The sequence below is a fragment of the Coffea eugenioides genome, chromosome 8 (assembly GCF_003713205.1).
Source record: "Coffea eugenioides isolate CCC68of chromosome 8, Ceug_1.0, whole genome shotgun sequence".
NCBI classification, from domain to species: domain Eukaryota; kingdom Viridiplantae; phylum Streptophyta; class Magnoliopsida; order Gentianales; family Rubiaceae; genus Coffea; species Coffea eugenioides.
In genome coordinates this window covers 13036984-13055697 of record NC_040042.1, presented here as the reverse complement: position 1 = coordinate 13055697, position 18714 = coordinate 13036984, and positions in this window count along the sequence as shown.

Below are 18714 nucleotides of genomic sequence, written 5' to 3'. Positions count from 1 at the left end.
ATAAATGTCCCGAAGTACATTTGACAAATCAAAATTATAATCGGATCTTCACATGGCCAATTTCTTTAAACACCCTGAAGGTGTATGATGCTTGATTTAATTTATGATAGTAATTAGCTTTTCTTCCTGAAGAAGAAATGAATGTTAAATATTTGGGATCAAAAAAATTATGGTGATGATATTTGTCCCATAAGAATTATGGTGACAATGATATGTGTCTCATTAATAAGTGCTACTATATACACTATATTCCAATGAGAGAGACAAATACAATCAGTTGTAGTGTATAAGTGATTGAAAGCTCCAGAAGAGCCACTACTATATTTCTCCCTGTAGGAGAAAAGTTTATTATGAATAAAGTACTATTTTTTATCATGTCTCGAAAAATTTATTGAATTTGAATATCCGTTGAAATGGATATCAAATTGAGATATTAAATGAGACAACAATAGATATCATGTTTTGAGATAAAGGTTAATTATATCATAATAACCATTCGAGAGAGAAATGATTATCGATATAGTTGTCTTCATTCTCATTTGATTTATAATTATCACCTGCAGTAAACCAGAAGTTTACTGATCCCAATGAATACATGATTTAACGAAAGTGAAAATATTTGAGAGCCAACAAATGTTTATACATACCCCCTTTATATTATATATGGCTCCAAAAAAATTTTAATTTTTATGTCGGGTATGAATCAGTTTTTACGATTAAATATCGTAAAATATTGATGAGTGATCTATTGAATGATTTATTTATTCTGATAAGTTACGATTCCCGATAATAGGGGGAGGAAAAGATCAACCGAAAGGAAGTCATTTAAAAAAAATTAGATTTCCTCGATCCTCATACAAAATAACGTGAACTGGAAGTTCAAGAAATTATTCATTTGCTGAAAACTGCAAATCAATTGTCAGATATATTTATCGACTCCAGAAGAGCCATTAAATCAACTATTCCTGCAGGAATACTCTGGTTAAAATTGATGTCCCTGAATGACATGTACAAGTGCTACAAATAAATTTAAGGCCGGCCTATCTAAATAAGGTATAAATTGATTTCAAATAACTCCGGAGATTAAATAAATGTCATGACAAAATTCAACCTCTTGAAGAGGTTGCTCCTGAAGAGCCAACTCCTGAAGAGAATAAAATCATAGAAAATTTAATTGGAGCCTAATAAAATATAGCACTTGATATTATAGAAGTTAATGAGGATCATGAATCTAAATCGGTTGATGAATGTCGGTATAGAAATGATTGTTCAAAGTGGAAAGATACAATCCAATCTGAATTGGATTTATTGGTTAAAAGAAAAAGTTTTTGGACCTGTAGTCCAAACACTTGAAGGTGTAAAACTAATAGAATAAAAAGAAATGAGAAAAAAGAAATTGTGATGTATAAAGCAAGACTTGTAGCCCAAGAATTTTCACAAAGGTCTGGATTTGATTATGATGAAACGTATTCACCTGTAGTGGATGCCATCACATTTAGATATCTTATGAGTTTTGCAGTACATGAAAAATTAGATATGCGTCTAATGGACGTCGTTACTGCATATTTATATGGGAATCTTGAAAATAATATTTATATGAGAATTCCCGAAGGATTCAACATGCCTGAAGCATGCAAATCAAATTCTAAAAATATTTATTCTATTAAATTACTAAGGTCTTTGTATGACCTAAAACAATCTGGACGTATGTGGTATAACCGCCTCAATTAATGTCTGACTAAAGAAGGTTATACCAATGATCCAATATGTCCATATGTTTTTATCAAGAAAAATGGATCAAATTTTGTGATAATTGCTGTATATTGATGATCTAAATTTGATTGGAACTCCTGAAGAGATTCAAAATAATGTTGAATATTTGAAGAAGGATTTTGAGATCAAGAATTTTGGAAAAACAAAATTCTACCTTAATTTACAAATTGAGCATTTGAAAAGTGAAATTTTTGTCCACCAAACTGCATATACCCGGAAGGTATTAAAGCGGTTTTATATAGATAAGACACATACATTAAGTACCCCAATGGTCGTCAGATCATTAAATCCTAATAAGGATTCTTTTAGACCACGAGAGGAAGATGGAGAGATATTTGGTCCTGAAGTACCATATCTCAGTACAATTGGCGAAGAATATTGAAATGCGACGATTAAAAGATCTCAAATGATGTTTGCATCAGGGGGAGAAATTAATACACAAGAATAGTGTACTCTTTTTCCTTCACTAGGGTTTTTGTCCCGTTGGGTTTTTCCCTAGTAAGGTTTTAACGAGGCATATTCTTTGTGTAATGGACATCCAAGGGGGAGTGTTATGAAACAATTAAAAGTATGGATGTCCCTTTGTATTCCCAAGAGGATTAATTCTTGATTTATGGATACATTATGTATAGAAGTTACAATCCATAAATCTATTCATGTAGTGGAAGAACCGTTTCATAGGTTTCTTCATATTCTTGTAATAGTGGGTGTTTAATAGGATTGATGTTCCTTTAATCTTGTAGTACCTATATATAGAGGTACATTGACACCCTTTGGAATGAACTTTTGTATTAGTTGGAATCATAAGAATATCACTCTCCATTGCTCCACTTCTTTCTCTACTTCTTTCTCCAATATTTCACTTGATATTATAGTACCTTATTTTATTAGTTTTATAACATATTCGTAGTATTAAGTATTCAAAATCCTATAGGTTGTTAATAGGGATGGCAACGGGGCGGGGTTGGGGCGGGGGACCCCTCCCCCACCCCCGCCCCGTTGCCTATTAGTTCCCCCCGTCCCCCGCCCCGCCCCGCCCCGCCCCGCCTTGCCCCGCTTCCTCGCGGGGGCACCCGCGGGGTTAATATAATTTTATTATATATTAAATTTTAATAAATAATCAAGTACTAAAATATCAACACATCACCAAATTATTATTCATTGTAATTTTACAATTGAAACTCATAAAAACAATCAAACAGAAGTTATTTGAATACAATCCAATATGATGAAATAAATATAACTAAAATAGTCAAGTTTTCACTTTTAGTACAAATGCAATCACTAATTCATTATTGTATTTGTGCTTTTTTTTGAGAAAAAAGTGTTATTCTATTAAGTGTAATTAGAAATTTAGTATAAATGTATTAGTAAATTTAGTATAACTAATTAATAAATTCTATTAGTAGACATGTATAATTATTCATATAATTGATAATATCAATTATATTACATAAACTAATATACATTATATAATACATCTAACTAATAATATCATTATCATAAGTTTATAACTAATTAACTTACATATTATATATAATTATATTTTTTTTTTGTTTCGCGGGTGGCGGGGCGGGGGATGGGGCGGGGGTATACTCCCCCCCCCCGCCTCGTTTCTAAGCGGGGGGAAAAAATTCCCCCCCGCCCCCGCCCCGAGAGCCCCCCGCGGGCCCCCGCCCCCATTGCCATCCCTAGTTGTTAAGGCAGCTTACTCTTCTGCGGTACGTGGAAGACATTAGGCATGCAATTGGGGAAACATTTCATGGAAGAAACGGTAAATGAATTAAAGAAAACCAGCGTACTTGTGGCTATGAAGACTCAAAAATACACTCAGGATGGATTTGGATTTGGATTTGGATTTGATAGATTTGACGAAAGATTTGAAATCTCCTTAAATTATCTCCTGGGTTTTTTTTCTTGTGAGAGTTTTGTTTTAGATTTTGTCCATTTTTTGTACAATTTGAGATTTTGTAGGTTTAGTTTCTCAGATCTGCAATTTCTCCATATATCATTGTCAAATCTAAATTTCCCTTTGAATTTGAACTATCTTTTGATTAGATTTGACTGTTAGATGACATGTACATATCTATGGAGTTACACTGATTCATGTGGGTGTAAGATATGTCGAAACTTATCTTTATTTGTATTGATTTTTTCAAATTTGTTGTATACATCTACTATTGATTTCAAATTTTTATGTTTTTGTGTCATATTTGATTTGGTATATTTTTGCCATTAGTGCAGATTTATTAAATAAAATGATCTTTTCTTAAAAAAAATACTAATTATTTTAGTGTTGAAAATGTTGTTAAGTAATTAATGAATTACAAATCCAATTGCCTTTTAAATAATTCAAAAAATTAGAGCAATTTAGATGAATTTTAAATCTTTCATCAAATTCCTCGATCCAAACAAAACCATATGAATCAAAGAATCAGCTCAAAGGCATTATACAAATAAAGTACAAAATCATATATCACATTTGGATAGTTTATTATTTATTCCATGTTTCATTGATAGTAAGTCGATCCTTGTGCACCATTGTAGTTATTTACATAATTACATGCAATACATTGAGTACAAAACAAAATTGTACAAAACCATTTTTTGAAAATATACATTCAAATTCCATGTACAATTTTCTCTTTCTAGATGCTGTCTTCTTTTCTTTCTTTTTTTTAGATGCTATCTTTAAACGAGCAACTTGGAACCAAGATGCTGAAAATTTGACCCGACTGGATTCGGAAATAGCTCGCACTATAGGGGAATTCGTGCTACAAATGAACTACTTAAACAGCAAAAGGTATTAAAGCAACTTTTGTGCGTACAGGAACTTGGCTAATCATATAACCAACAAAAATTACATAAATCTTTCATTGGCTTAATTTAGAAATGTCTTCCCGAGAACTATTCATTACTTGGCCCTTGCAAATGTTAGGTTATTGAGCCAACTCACCTGCGCATGCTGGAAGGCATAAGGTATATACCACAGCAATAAAATTCAAGAAAGCCACTAGAGATGGGTTACGCAACGGGATCCGGAAAAAGAAACATTTGGAGGAAATCGCACAATTTCAAACCCAACTTTTGGTCGATGAAATAAATAACCAGTCGCAAAAATGAATTTATGTGGTTTAAATAGGGGCAAAAATGAATGAAAAATCTAAAAGGTAAGGAGTAGCAGCAGCTTCCAGTAGGCTGACTTTCAAAATTACGTACAAACACAATTTCAAGTTTACACTCCTTGCCTATATTTCCTGTCATCTTCCATACATTTTGCATGCATATGATGCAAGTATGGTGGAGCTAATTGATGCAATGTATTTGGCCTCTCTCCATTAAAATTCCAGCTGCATGTTAGTGTCAAATTCATTACAGAAATTTCATTTTGGTTTTAATGAAAATCAGTTGCTGGTTGTGGTTATAGCTTCTGCTCTTATACGTCCCCCACACAGAACACACAAGTATGTTTGCCTTTCTCTGTACTCCAAAGCCGGGCGGTGCAAATTAAACTCAAGTCTAGTTAGGCCAAGTGAATTCCTAATGGATTTCCAAAATTAAAAGTCTAACTAAAGCGTGCGCCCACACACACACACTACTACCATCACATACCATCTAAATTTTGTTTTACCGTCAATAACTTACTAAATACGAAACGCGACTTGGATGTTTTCTTTGAGCTTTCGATCATGTACAAATGTTGGAATATTTTATGTATATAAGTCTACTTGGAAGCTTTGTCCTTCAACCAAATAAGACCTCTCCTGGCTGCCTTGCCCTTCCACCAAATTAAGTCTACTTGGATGTTTTCTTTGAGCTTCAACCAAATTAAGTCCAGATCATCAGTAGTTATAATCATTCATTGAGGCCTTCAGTACTCTCATCAGCCCTAGAAAACTTGTCACGCTATTTCCCACCTTAGAAATTTGAAAAATGAGGCACGGGAAAGCATTACTTGCTTGTATAACAGGCGAAAAAGCCTCTCTACGGGCAACCGTGGCTGGCGCGGATGTGGCAAGAAGGTTAGATGAGGCTTCCGAAGGTTACAACTCTCCATACGAGGGAATCAAAGTACTGGCGGTTGACCGACAGAAGCTTCTAAGACTTGCAGCGCATATACAATCTCCTCCTGTAATTTACGGGATCTGTGTGAATGGCAAGCGAACAGGATTAACGGTTGAGGATTCTGCTCTTTTCAGATACTCTCTCATTATTGTGAAAGTGGAGGGTCAAAGTATTATGATGCATGGGATGGAGGACGGTGCAGAACCACGGTTAGTCGTTTGTCCTCTCTATGCTTGCGAAATAGGTATACTAATTAGCTAGTGAACAATCTTTGTTTCCGGGTTCATATGATTCTAAACAGTGGATTTGTTCTTGTACTTGATTGATATCTTGAAGGAATGGCGGTAACCTGAATTGGAAGACTATAAAATCGGCAAATTATGAATGGAATTTAGGCACGGAGGCCATCTATGTGAGACATCTCCTTTTATTTATCTTTTTGTTAGTAGAGTATTTGCTCAGAAGTCACGGGACGTTGAAAAATTTTTTGAACCACGATTATGGTACCATAGACTACAGAACGAGTAAATTTATGAACATCCTATGCCAACAGGGAATGTTAAACATTATGGGCATATTCTGTTTTGATTATTCCATCTATTTTTAGATTTTGATTACCACATATCATTTTTTATATCCTTTTTCTTTTTCTTTTTAATTAAATTTCGAAAACTTTTAATAGAAAAAAAAAACTAGAATTAGAAAGACATAAGAGTAGTACCGGATTGAAACTTCAAATGAAGATATTCGTTTCTAAAAGCTTCTAAAAGTGCACAAGAAATATATGAAACATCAATTCTAATTGGTTCTGAAGCTTTAAATTGAGTAATTAATCTTGTGTTTGGATGCAGTTAACAACTCAAGTAAACAGTCCCAAAGCAGAATTTAGAACATACTTTGAAAGTTTTACTACAAGAAAAAAAATAATAAACACACGTCATCATGAAATGATTAGAGTCTATGAAATTGAAAAGGGATTGAATAAATGCAAAAATTCAAAGTGAAAGAAATATGATTTGTTCAACTTTCAACTTCTGCATTGATCTATAAGATACTAAATTGTTTCCCTAGTACACGAGATTACTTACTGTAAGTACCCATACTGTTGCAACTACTCTAGTAGTTTATTCAGTAGAGCTTAATTTGTACTAGTAAATTTTGAAGATGGCAAATGTTTTGTTTAATGTTTATGATTTTAGAATTTCACTTTTCAGGTCATTTTTTGCAGCCATAGTGAATGGCAAGATAATTAAATTGGTTGCTACTAAATTTTAAAGCTTCAATAAGGGTTGTCCATGTTTCCAAGCCTAGTGGGGATTGATGTTTTGTGGTCGCTTCCAGCAGTTTGACGTGCACCAAGTCCACCCTTCCAGCAGTTTATGTATACCTGGCAATTGGGCGGGTTGGGCGGGTTTTGGGCGGATTAATATTGGGTCTTCACTTAATTGGGTTATACCCAACCCGCCCAACTTTAGATTGGGTTGATTTTGGATTGGGTCATATTGGGTTATCTCAAACCCATGACCCAACTATGACCCAACAAATTAATTCATACATTTTAATACATACACTTTTTCACATACATTTTAACACACAAAAAAGATTTTTTTCACATATATAAACACATTTTCACATATATAAATGTATTTTCACACACACAAACACACACTCACTTCTTAAGTTCCTTGGAAACACATCATAAATAGAATAATATTTTATATTGCTTGTATTGTGAATTTTAGATAATAAATTATACATTTAAATAGATTAGCTAAAAAAATTGTTTACTTTGTACTTTTTTAATACTACTAATTGAAGTTCGATGGAATTAGTTCCCCTCCCCTCTCTTTCTTCTATAATCAACAAAGTTTTCAAAACTTAACTTCTCTAATTCTTTTCATTCTTCAAACATGTTATATCAGAATTCTGTTAAGCAAAGAATCACTTGGTAGATTAGCACTTGCATTTGAATTAGCCACCACCATGAATTCCAAGCAGCGTCAACGAAACAAAGAAGATTTTAATTCATGGCCATATTTTAAAAGAAAACGAAACATTTTTGTATTCATACTAGGATCCAAACTTTTTACCTTTTTCAATTACCTTTTTACCTCACATACACCAAATTGTTACAGTATATATATATATATATATTACAAAAACTCCTAAAAATAGCAATCCAAACAAGGTCTTATTTTTCTTTAATATCCAAATTGGAAATAAAATGTGTATGTGCTTTCATTATGCCCATCCAGCCACACAAAAAGTCAATCCTAGAAGTTGCCTCTCATTTATAATTTCAACATGTTATTTTGTTGTAGGACTTCTTGTAGTTTTTTTTATTTCAAAAACACTTTCAAAAATGCCTAATCCATATGGAGCCTATGTGTTTTCATTTTTCATAAACAAGAGAAGCTTCAACAACCCATAGTATAACTATAGTGAATTTTGTAATTAAGACACCTTGCGTTTGCGTTTGCGTTTTCTTTCTTCCTTTCAGTTTGTTATTGGAAACTTTTATATAAATTCTATTTGGTCGAGTTCGAACTCAAACTTGAATATGATAACTCGAGTTCAAGATTAATTATTAAAAACTCGAAGAGTTTGAGTTAAAACTCAAATCCAAATATTTTTACTCGAATAGAACTCAAATAATACATAATTCAGGTTTGACTTGATGTGATAACAACCTTACTTTTGTGGCATTTTAGCCACGGGCTTGTACTACTTTGTTGATTATAAAAGTTGAGCAAGTTTAACTATTGTTATAAAAGTAAAATAAGCATGAGTTTTTATTTTAAATTTCTTTTTTATTTTAAATAAAAATTTAAAAACATGATTGAAAAAAAAATATATATATATATATGAGAATTTTGAATACAAATTAATTAATGAATTATTAACACATGTCCAAATGTAAATAGTTGGGCATATGTGTATTAAATCTTGTATTTATTATTTCAAATTACTTTTAAACAAGTTGGGTATTGGGTACCCAAATAAAAAACCCAACCCGCCCAATGAATAAGTTGGGTTGTTCTTACCCAACCCAATAAAACCCATAACCCAATTGACCCAACCCATCCCTTAAAATTAATGGGCGGATTGGGCGGGTTGTTGGGTTTTGGGCTTTTTTGCCAGCTCTAAGTTTATGTAATAAATTTCGTTTGGAACATTTTAATTTTGTCTTTTCCGTGAAAATGAAACCGGTTTATGTTTGATGTTGCTTCCCTGTTGTCTTAATCTTTGAAGATTGGCTGCCAAAGTTCTTTGCGTTTGTTTATATATTAATTATGACCATGGTCCTTGAGAATGATTATGTATGTTTTATTAATTGTGATGATAATTCTGCGAACAAATTTAATGGATTCCAGAAGATGTCAATTTCAAATGATCGCCAACTTGTCCTCTGCCCCAACTAAAATTGACCAGCCAATGATATTGCATCTTAGTTTCGACAGGAAAAAACGGAAGCAGACATATTACATATGTAATTAGATTTCTCGTGTAATGCTTTATTTGGAAAGTTATTTTTTTTAAAAAAATATTTTTTATTTTAATGAACATATTTTTTAATTATTTGTTATTTTATATATATTAAATTGATACAGTATATTTTTCTAAAAAGATTTCGAAAAATAACAATCCAAGTGGATTCTTTGACATCTGGAACCACTGTATTTTTGGACCCTACGCATATTAATTTACCAGTATTAATCACTGGAACCGACCTACAGCTGACGTCAAGATTATGCATTCCTTGGGTTGATAATCAGTTTCTCACCATCACACGTGCACGAATGAAAATCTTGTTTTGGCTGTCGAGGAGACTGGGTCTCTTTCTTTTATCATTTTTTTTTAATTTTGTTTTATATTTTTACGATCAGGCTTGAGATTTGGTCTCTTCTTTCTGAGAAGTTTCTTCTGAAACTTGACGTTATACATTGTGGAGATTGGAAAGAAAAGAAATGCCAACTGGCAAGAAAAAGAGAGAGAGATTTCACGTTTTTATCTTCGCAAAGAAGAAAGAGCAAATATACCCAGAGAGCTAAGAGGGGATCGACAAAATTGTGAGCAGCGGATCCAACGTTACGAAAATGAGTGTTACACCTATATTACTTTTTTTTTTTCGTTACACCTATATTACACTAATCAAATTGATATAACTTTTGTATTATTTGATGTATCTTTCTAATAAGTTGGTGGAAAACAATATTTGGTGTACAAGTTGCACTGAGTATTGATTTACACCAATCTAATTAATGCAAAATATCAAATATGTTTTCAACTATACATTGATTGGTAAAATTTGTGACGTCAAACAAAGTAAATATATTAACTTTTTGTATGTTCAAGGTGCAAATGGGTAGATGATTTAGTTTTCATGATGAATTGGAAGTCTAACAACGATTTTGAAGGCGTGGACTAAAGAAGTCAAAAATCCACGTTTGACAAATAACGGCTATAGTGTTTTTCTGTTTTTTTTGGGCAAATAATAAAGAATTTTATTGATCAGCAATCAAAGTTTGTACACATGGCTAACGCCTCTATTACACCATCTAACTACAGCTGATGATCTAAGGAAAAAGTTGCTAAACTACAGCAAGGGACCCTCACTGATGTTGTTAAGGTTCAAATTTGGACTTTAACAAATCAGTCAGAGGATATTTTGGATTGGGAAAAACACCATGTGGAAGCAAAGGAGTAAAGTTCAGTGGTATCGGTAGGGGAATCGGAATACAGCTTTTTTTCATGCACATGCATCCAAACGAAGGAAGCAAAATCAGATACATGGCCTTTTAACAATGCCGTGCAGTGGTGCAACTCCCATGATGATCTTGAGAACATTATCTTAGACCATTTTGGATCTACTTTTTCCAGTTCAAAGCCATCCCTGAGATAATTGATGCAGTTTAGAAAGGGTGCAACCTAAAGTATCTAAACAAATGAATGATTCACTGATGTGAACTTATTCAACTTTTGAGGTAACAAAAGCTTTAAATCAAATGCACCCTTTTAAATCTCCTAGTCCAGTCCTGATGGTATGTCCCCAATATTTTATCAGAAATTTTGGCATGTTGTTAGTCAAGATGTAGTTAAATGTGCTCTTGAGTTCTTGAACAATGGGCTTTTGATGATTGATTGAATTTCACTTACATTATGCTTATCCCAAAATACCAATGTCCATCCAATATAACTCAATTTTTTCCAATTAACTTGTGTAATATAGTTTATAGATTGGCTTCTAAGGTTATAGCTAATAGATTAACCAAAGTCCTTTCAATAATTCTCTCACCCTTTCAATCTGCTTTTATTCTTGGCCGTTTCATTACAGATAATATCTTAATTGCTTACAAAATTAATCACTCTCTTAAATCTAAGTCTGCAGACAAGGAGGGATTCATGTCCATTAATTGGACATAAGCAAAGTTTTTGATAGGGTTGAGTGGTAAGCAAAGTTTTTGATAGGGTTGAGTGGCCTTTTCTTAAAAAACTGATGTTAGCTTTAGGTTTTCACCTATATGATCATATAGGCCTTTTGATAGGTTTCACCTATATGTTAGCCTTTTCTATGATCACCTATATGATTATAGAAGTGGTGCCGCTTCTAGCAAATGTATGATTTACTTTTGTAAATGATCATAAACTAGGATGGAGCACATGATCGGTAATAGTGCTAAATTTTTGTGAATTGATCAAATGTTTAAATGCCATGTGTGTGGTATTTCTTGGCTAATTTACAAATCTTGGTTTAATTTTTTAAAAACAACCATGATTTGATTTGTTCAAAGTGATATACTAACACTAAAAGAAAAGTTAAATCTAACAATACTTATCTTTATGCATGGTGTTTTATGTGTGTTAGTTTGTTTATTTCATTCACAAGCTAAGTGGGGGATTGATGGAATAGTTTGTGAATTGAAATTGAAATAAAAGTTGTTAAATTCAAAATATTGGACAAAAGAAAAATGCTTAATTTAGCCTCTTGATGACCATTATAGTGAGGAAATGATTTTGGTATTTTTGCTCATTAAAGGAGACTAAAGCAGCTTCTTGATGATCATTGATGTGAGGAAATTGTGACTGTTTAGTTTTGATGTCTTTTGAATTGTCTTTCATATATAAATGACAAGGTTTCAGTAAATCAAACTAATTTATCCATTTTGATCCTTTCTTAGTAGTTTTGTTATGAAAAGTTCTTCATTTTTGTTGTATTCTAGAGGTATATTGTCTTAATCCAAAAACAAACTATTAAGTGTGATGGGAGCAATAAACACCTTAGTATTTATACACGTCTCAAAAATCATCAACAAATTCCATATCTTTCATGAAATTTGTTAGTGAAGTTTATGTACTCCTTTATTGTTTTGTTTTATTTTCTTAACACCATGTGCGTGAGACCTTTGATATAGAAAATAAGGTACCGAATTCTAAACCTATTCTTCACTTATTCATGAAGGTAAGATTGCCACGCTTTTTAAAAACGGGAAGGGGTCGTTAGTTCATTGTCATGCTGTTTAAAAATGAAAGCGGTGATAAGTTGTTAGTATAATAGTCGTGAACGGTGGAAACACCGTTTAAACAGGTCACAATTCATCATCGGATCCGAGGCTACTTGAATTTTTTCCAATTCTTTTCAGTTATGTAATTTTTCAAACATTTAATGTAAACGTGAATTTTGTCAATTCATGCACTAATTGGTGTCTAAATGACAATTGCATCAAAGTTATAAAAAGTTACACTAAAAGTTGTAAGAATCACACCAACTGAATTGAATAGGATAAAATGCAACTTGAGGGCTCCTGATCCTAAATTGCTTGTTCAACTTCATAATATAGACACCATTAATATGTACGGTCCCACATTATTGATGACTAAATATCACACCCATGTTGGGAAGTTGTACAATCAGTGAAAATAAATCACAATTTGTTTAAACAGTGTTATATCGTGTAAGACATATGTGTTTGCCAACTGCTTCCTCTCCATTTAAAAAATGTTGTCACACTTTTTTTTTTTAACATATCCACATTCATTTCAAGAAAGAAACAAAGGAATTGTTCATTTTCATAAGATAATGACTACGCCTATGCTTTCCCAATATTGATCTTCGTCAAAATTATTAATATTTATATGTCTATGCAAAATATGGAAATTTATAAAACTTCAACGCCGTGGATTTGAGAGTTTCCTCCTCTAAGTAACCGCATTGTTGATTTATTTGGTAAAAAAGAAGTACTAAAGAAAAATGGGGATTGCAATTGCAATGAGAGATAGTTGTACATAAAAGACAAAGGCAAGCCTTCATGCGTCCATTTGGTGGAGAAAGGATATGCCACTACGTTTCCTTTCTTTTTTCTTCAAGATCTCGATTATATTTATGCTATAAGGTAAGAGTCAGTTTTTATACACTTTCAATGTACAATTTTGTTCTTATATTAATATGTTTAGATCATGCCATATAATATGAATTCAAATTTGAAACTTAAATCATACACATGTAGCATACTGTTTGTGTACGACAAAATAATCCATAAGGTATATACATAGTTTATATCAGTTACAAGGAGAAATTGTCTTCATGTCAAAAGATTTCAAGAAACTTACAGAGTTTGTCTCATTAATTATAAAGATGACAATTATGATTAGACAAACGCTACAGTTAGAATAAAACCCATTCGACTGCATTTTCTATGTCTTATTAAAAAGTAATCATCAAAGTTTAATACTGCTGTGAATTCGTCTATTCTGTGCCCTTTAGACCGGTAATCCATGTCATGAAACCTGCAGGATATAAAGAATAAGAGTTTATCGGTGAATGTAAAATCTGAAAGTCAACCAGAATGAAATGTGAAGGCAGCCTTATTCATCTGGATCTGCTCTGCCACAGAACGCCCAAGAGAAATTCTGTAGCAGATGGCAAACTGGATGCAAGACGGAACTGAAACATCTTGTGTCGATTTTCCCATTTTTTTGGTTTGTGAAACATAATGTTCTTGCCAATGGATGTGAATGGTAAGGACACTGAACCTCTTGTCAGTTGGATTATATTGTATGTAAATCAAATAATTTGTGGAAAAATATTAAAGATGCAGGAATTTTAAGTCCCATGTTGACATGGATGGATGAATTAAATTATTATGAGCTCAAATTTGAAAAATCAAAGATTTAGTATAATCTAATTCACAAGAGTTGCCTCATCAAAACGTACAACATTAATGACGTAATAAAATAAAGTAAAGCCCGAAAAAAGTTTCAATTGAAATTCTAAAGCTTCACAATGGAAAAGGGAAAATGGAAGAATTGAGAGTCAAACCAAAGATTTTATAACTACCTGACTAATGTTTTGTCAATAATTGGGTTAAAGGAGCTAATTTTTTTTTTGTGAACAACCTGATGATGGAAACTCATCGACAAAGGCCAAAGAAATATTTTGTCAATATTTGGTCAACTAAAGTTGAAGAAAGCCTAGGGATGGCAATTGGGGCGACCTGCTGAACAGGGAGTATACCCCAGCCCTATCCCTCGCTCCGCCACTAGTTAAAAAAATTATATATATAAATATAATTAATTACAAACATATAATAATGATATTATTAGTTATAAGTATTATATAATGTATATTAGTATATGTTATATAATTGATATTATCAATTATATTAATAATTATGCATGTCTATTAATAGAAATTATTAATTAGTTATACTAAATTTACTAATATATTTATACTAAATTCCTAATTACACTTAACACACTAACACTTTTTTTTTCAAAAAAAAAAAAGCACAATAATGCCTTTGTGATTGTATTTGTGTCAAAAGTAAAAACTTGACTACTTTAATTGCATTTGTTTCATCATGTTAGATTATATTCAAATAACTTTTGTTTGATTGTTTTCATGGGTTTCAATTGTGAAATTACAATGGATAATAACTTGGTGATGTGTTGATATTTTAGCACTTAATTATTTGCTAAAATTTAATTATAATGAAATTATATAACAAATTTTTATTAGCCATGTGCGTGCCCCCGCAAGAGAAGTTGGGCGAGACGGGGAACGGGGCAAGAGGAGCGGGGGACGAGATGTAGTATCCTACATCAGTAAAAGGAAGAGAAAAGGAAACATTTAATACTTGGGTCCAATGGCTACTTTGTAATTTGGACTAACCATTTTGCGCCAGTGGATTTCGGTCCAAAAATTACTTGGGCTACTAGCCCTTGAATCTAGGTAGTGATAGGTGGTATCAGAGCCAACCTCGGGTGATCTCTATGCGGGGTGAGCCTGGGCCAACTGGTTAGGGTTCCGACTACACAAGAAAGTGCAAGAAACTAAGTGCTGTGCAGGATTAAGTGCCACATTCGACGGGGGCCTCTAGAGCCCATACGAACCACTTCTAGAGTCTTAGAATGACCAAGTGTACAGTCTGAATTCTGACGGGTTTTGCGAGGATGCAAAGTTCTTAAGGTAGGAAGAATGTAGTATCCCACATCAGTAAAAGGAAGAAATAAGGAAAGGTTTAATACTTGGGTCCAATGGCTACTTTGTAATTTGGATTAACCATTTTGGGCCAGTAGATTTCGGTCCAAAAATTACTTGGGCTAGTCCTTAGATTCGGGTCGTGACAAGTGGTATCAGAGCCAACCTCGCATGGTCTCTGCGTAGGTGAGCTTGGGCCAGTTGGTTAGGGTTCCAACTACACAAAGAAGTGCAAGGAACTAAGTGTTGTGTGGGGTTAAGTGCTACGTTTGACGGGGGGCCACCTCTAGAGCCCGTACGAGCCACCTCTAGAGCTCGATCATGACCAAGTGGACAGTCTAAATTCTGACGGGTTTTGTGAGGACGCGGAGTTCTAAAGGTGAGGAGAATGTAGTATCCCATATCGGTGAAAAGAGGAGAAAAGGAAAGGTTAAATACTTTAGTCCAATGGATACTTTGTAATTTGGGTTAACCTTTTTGTGCCAGTGGATTTTGGTTCAAAAATTACTTGGGCCAGCCCTTGGATTGGGGTCGTAATAGGTGGTATCAGAGCCAATCTCAAGTGATCTCTGTGCGGCGTGAGCCTGGGCCAGCTGGTTAGGATTCTGACTACACAAGGAAGTGCAAGGAACTAAGTGCTATGCAAGGCTAAGTGCCACGTTCGACGAGGGCCACCTCTAGAGCCTACGGGACTAAGTGCCACGTCAGGCGGGGGCCATCTCTAGAGCCCATACGAGCCACCTCTAGAGTCCAAGCATGACCAAGTGGACAGTTTGGATTCTGACGGGTTTTGCAAGGATGCAAAGTGCTAAAGGTGGGAAGAATGTACTATCCCACATCAGGTACAAGAAGTGGAAAGGAAATTGTTTAAGAACTTGGGTTCATGGGCTATTTTGTAATTTGGGTTAACCATTTTGGGCAAGTGGATTTTAGTCCAAAAACCACTTGGGCCAGCCCTTGGATCTGAGTCGTCACAGGTGATATCAGAGTCTAGATTGAAATGATCTAGGAAATCTAGGAATTATATAATCATAGCAAGTTAAAAGTTTAATGGAGGGAAGAATCTAATTGAGAGCTCATATAAGAATGCAAGAAGTGAGAGGAGTTATGAGGATGCAAAGTGATAGGATTCGAGAGTTGGAAACTAACATGATAGAGGAATAAGAGCAAACTAATGCTTTACGTGATCAGTTGTGGGAGACTAATGACCACCTCACTAGGGTACTAAGACAGGTAAGGGATAGGATTGAAGGGATTTTAGCAGAATGTGACATCTTGATTGAAGAGGTTGTGGAGGTGAATTTAGACAGGAAGGACCAGGGAGAAAAGGCTTCTAAGGTTGGAAATGAAGTTGAACTAGCTGAAGAGATAGAATCGACTGGCACTGTTATGGATTGAATAGCTTTATGTTAGGTTAAAACTTTTGTATCGCCAGTCAAGATCGTTGGGAAGGAACCTTCGTATATTTTGTTGTGGCTTCACGTGAATTTGTATTGCTTAACTTGTTTGGTTCCTTTGCATTTGAACTTGCTATGTATTGCTGACTTGTTTCGTTTGTAACAACTTGAATGGTTATGTATTTGGTGTTATTGTGATGTATTTGGTACCATTATGATATAATAAGGAAATAAATGTGCATTTAATAATATAGTAAGTATTATTATTCGTGTGCATAACTAGTCATTATTCATTCATGTATAGACCTATTGTAAGTTGATAAGGATTCTAGGGAAGCAATCCTAAGATTGGATGTGAAGGGTAGATTGGTTTCCCTGCCCTTATTTCGGGGATCTAAATTAGAAAACTGTTAAGTAAATGGGCACGAGGTTATTTTGCCTATTTAAGTAACACCACGGAGGACAAGGTGAAAGTCGAGGATGTGTCAGTGGTAAGGGATTATCCGGATGTTTTTCCTAAGGAATTAGAATCATTGTCTCTTGAGAGAGAGAGATAGAATTTAGGATTGAATTAATGCCTGAAACAAATCTCATTTCTAAGACACATTATCATATGGCACTAGCTGGCCTTAAGGAGTTATTTGATCAATTATAAGGAGCTGTGGTATTTTCTAAGAATAGATCTCAGGCGGGGATATCATCAACTATGAATTAAGAAGGAAAATGTGCCTAAAATGGCCTTCAATACTCGATATGGATATTATGAATTTGTAGTGATGCCCTTTGGAATCATCAACTATGAATTAAGAAGGAAAATGTGCCTAAAATGGCCTTTAATACTCGATATGGATATTATGAATTTGTAGTGATGCCCTTTGGACTAACTAATGCCTCGGCGGCATTCATGAATCTAATGTATCGAGTTTTTAGGCCATACTTGGATCAATTCATAGTAATATTTATCGATGATATTTTGGTATATTCAAGAGCTTGGAAGTAACATGTGTAGCATTTGAAGATAGTATTACAAACTTTAAAGGAACATCAATTGTATGCTAAACTTAGTAAGTGTGAATTTTGATAGGAAAATGTGTCGTTTCTAGGGTATACCATTTCTAAGGAAGGAATCACTGTGAATCTAGCTAAGATAGAGGCCAATATCAATTGGAGACGGCCAGAAAGTCCTACTGAAATTCATAGTTTTTTGGGTTTAGCGGGATCCTATCATCTGTTTATCCAGAACTTTTACAAGCACAAGAGAGAATTTCGAGGATGAAATTTCTTTAATGGGGAGAGCGTGTAAGGTCTCAAAAAATACATATATGTATATCTATATATATCGCATGCTTTTATATAGGAAAAATTGAATGTGTTACATATACTTCATTATCAAATTGAATTATGTGGTTATTGTTGATTGATTTATATGTTCAATTGTTTTCCCTAAGACTAGTTGGAATAAGAAAAATAGTGGGATAATAGTAAGAAAGAATAGCAACGCAAGGCTTAAATAGTTTTTATTTGTGCATGCAAAGTGACACATGGCATAAGCCTTGACACTTGTCCAACCAACATGCAAAATTTGGACCAACTTATTTGCTTGTTTGCAAGACAATCTCATTTGTTTGTTTTTCCTCTTGCTTATATCCGAGAGAGAGAGAGTGAGAGAGTTAACATACAAAGCTAGACCAATTTTCTTGCCTTTCTCTTGCCTGATACCCGAGAGAGAGGGAGGGAGAGTAGCATTTATTTTCTTATTTGTATTGCAAATTTAAGAGAGAGAGAGAGTTGAGCGTGAGGGAGGAATTATAATGTTCTTGTGTTCAAGCCAGCTTCATTAAGGGCAAGAAAATAGGAAAAAAAATTTGGAGCAATTTAAATGCGAGAACCGGGGGGGAGAGGAAGAAAAGAACCAAAACCACCAACAAATTTCTTTCTCCTTGCTTACTAAAGAGAGACGAGAGTGAGGGTGTAGGAGAACCAGCCACTCTACCTTGTCTG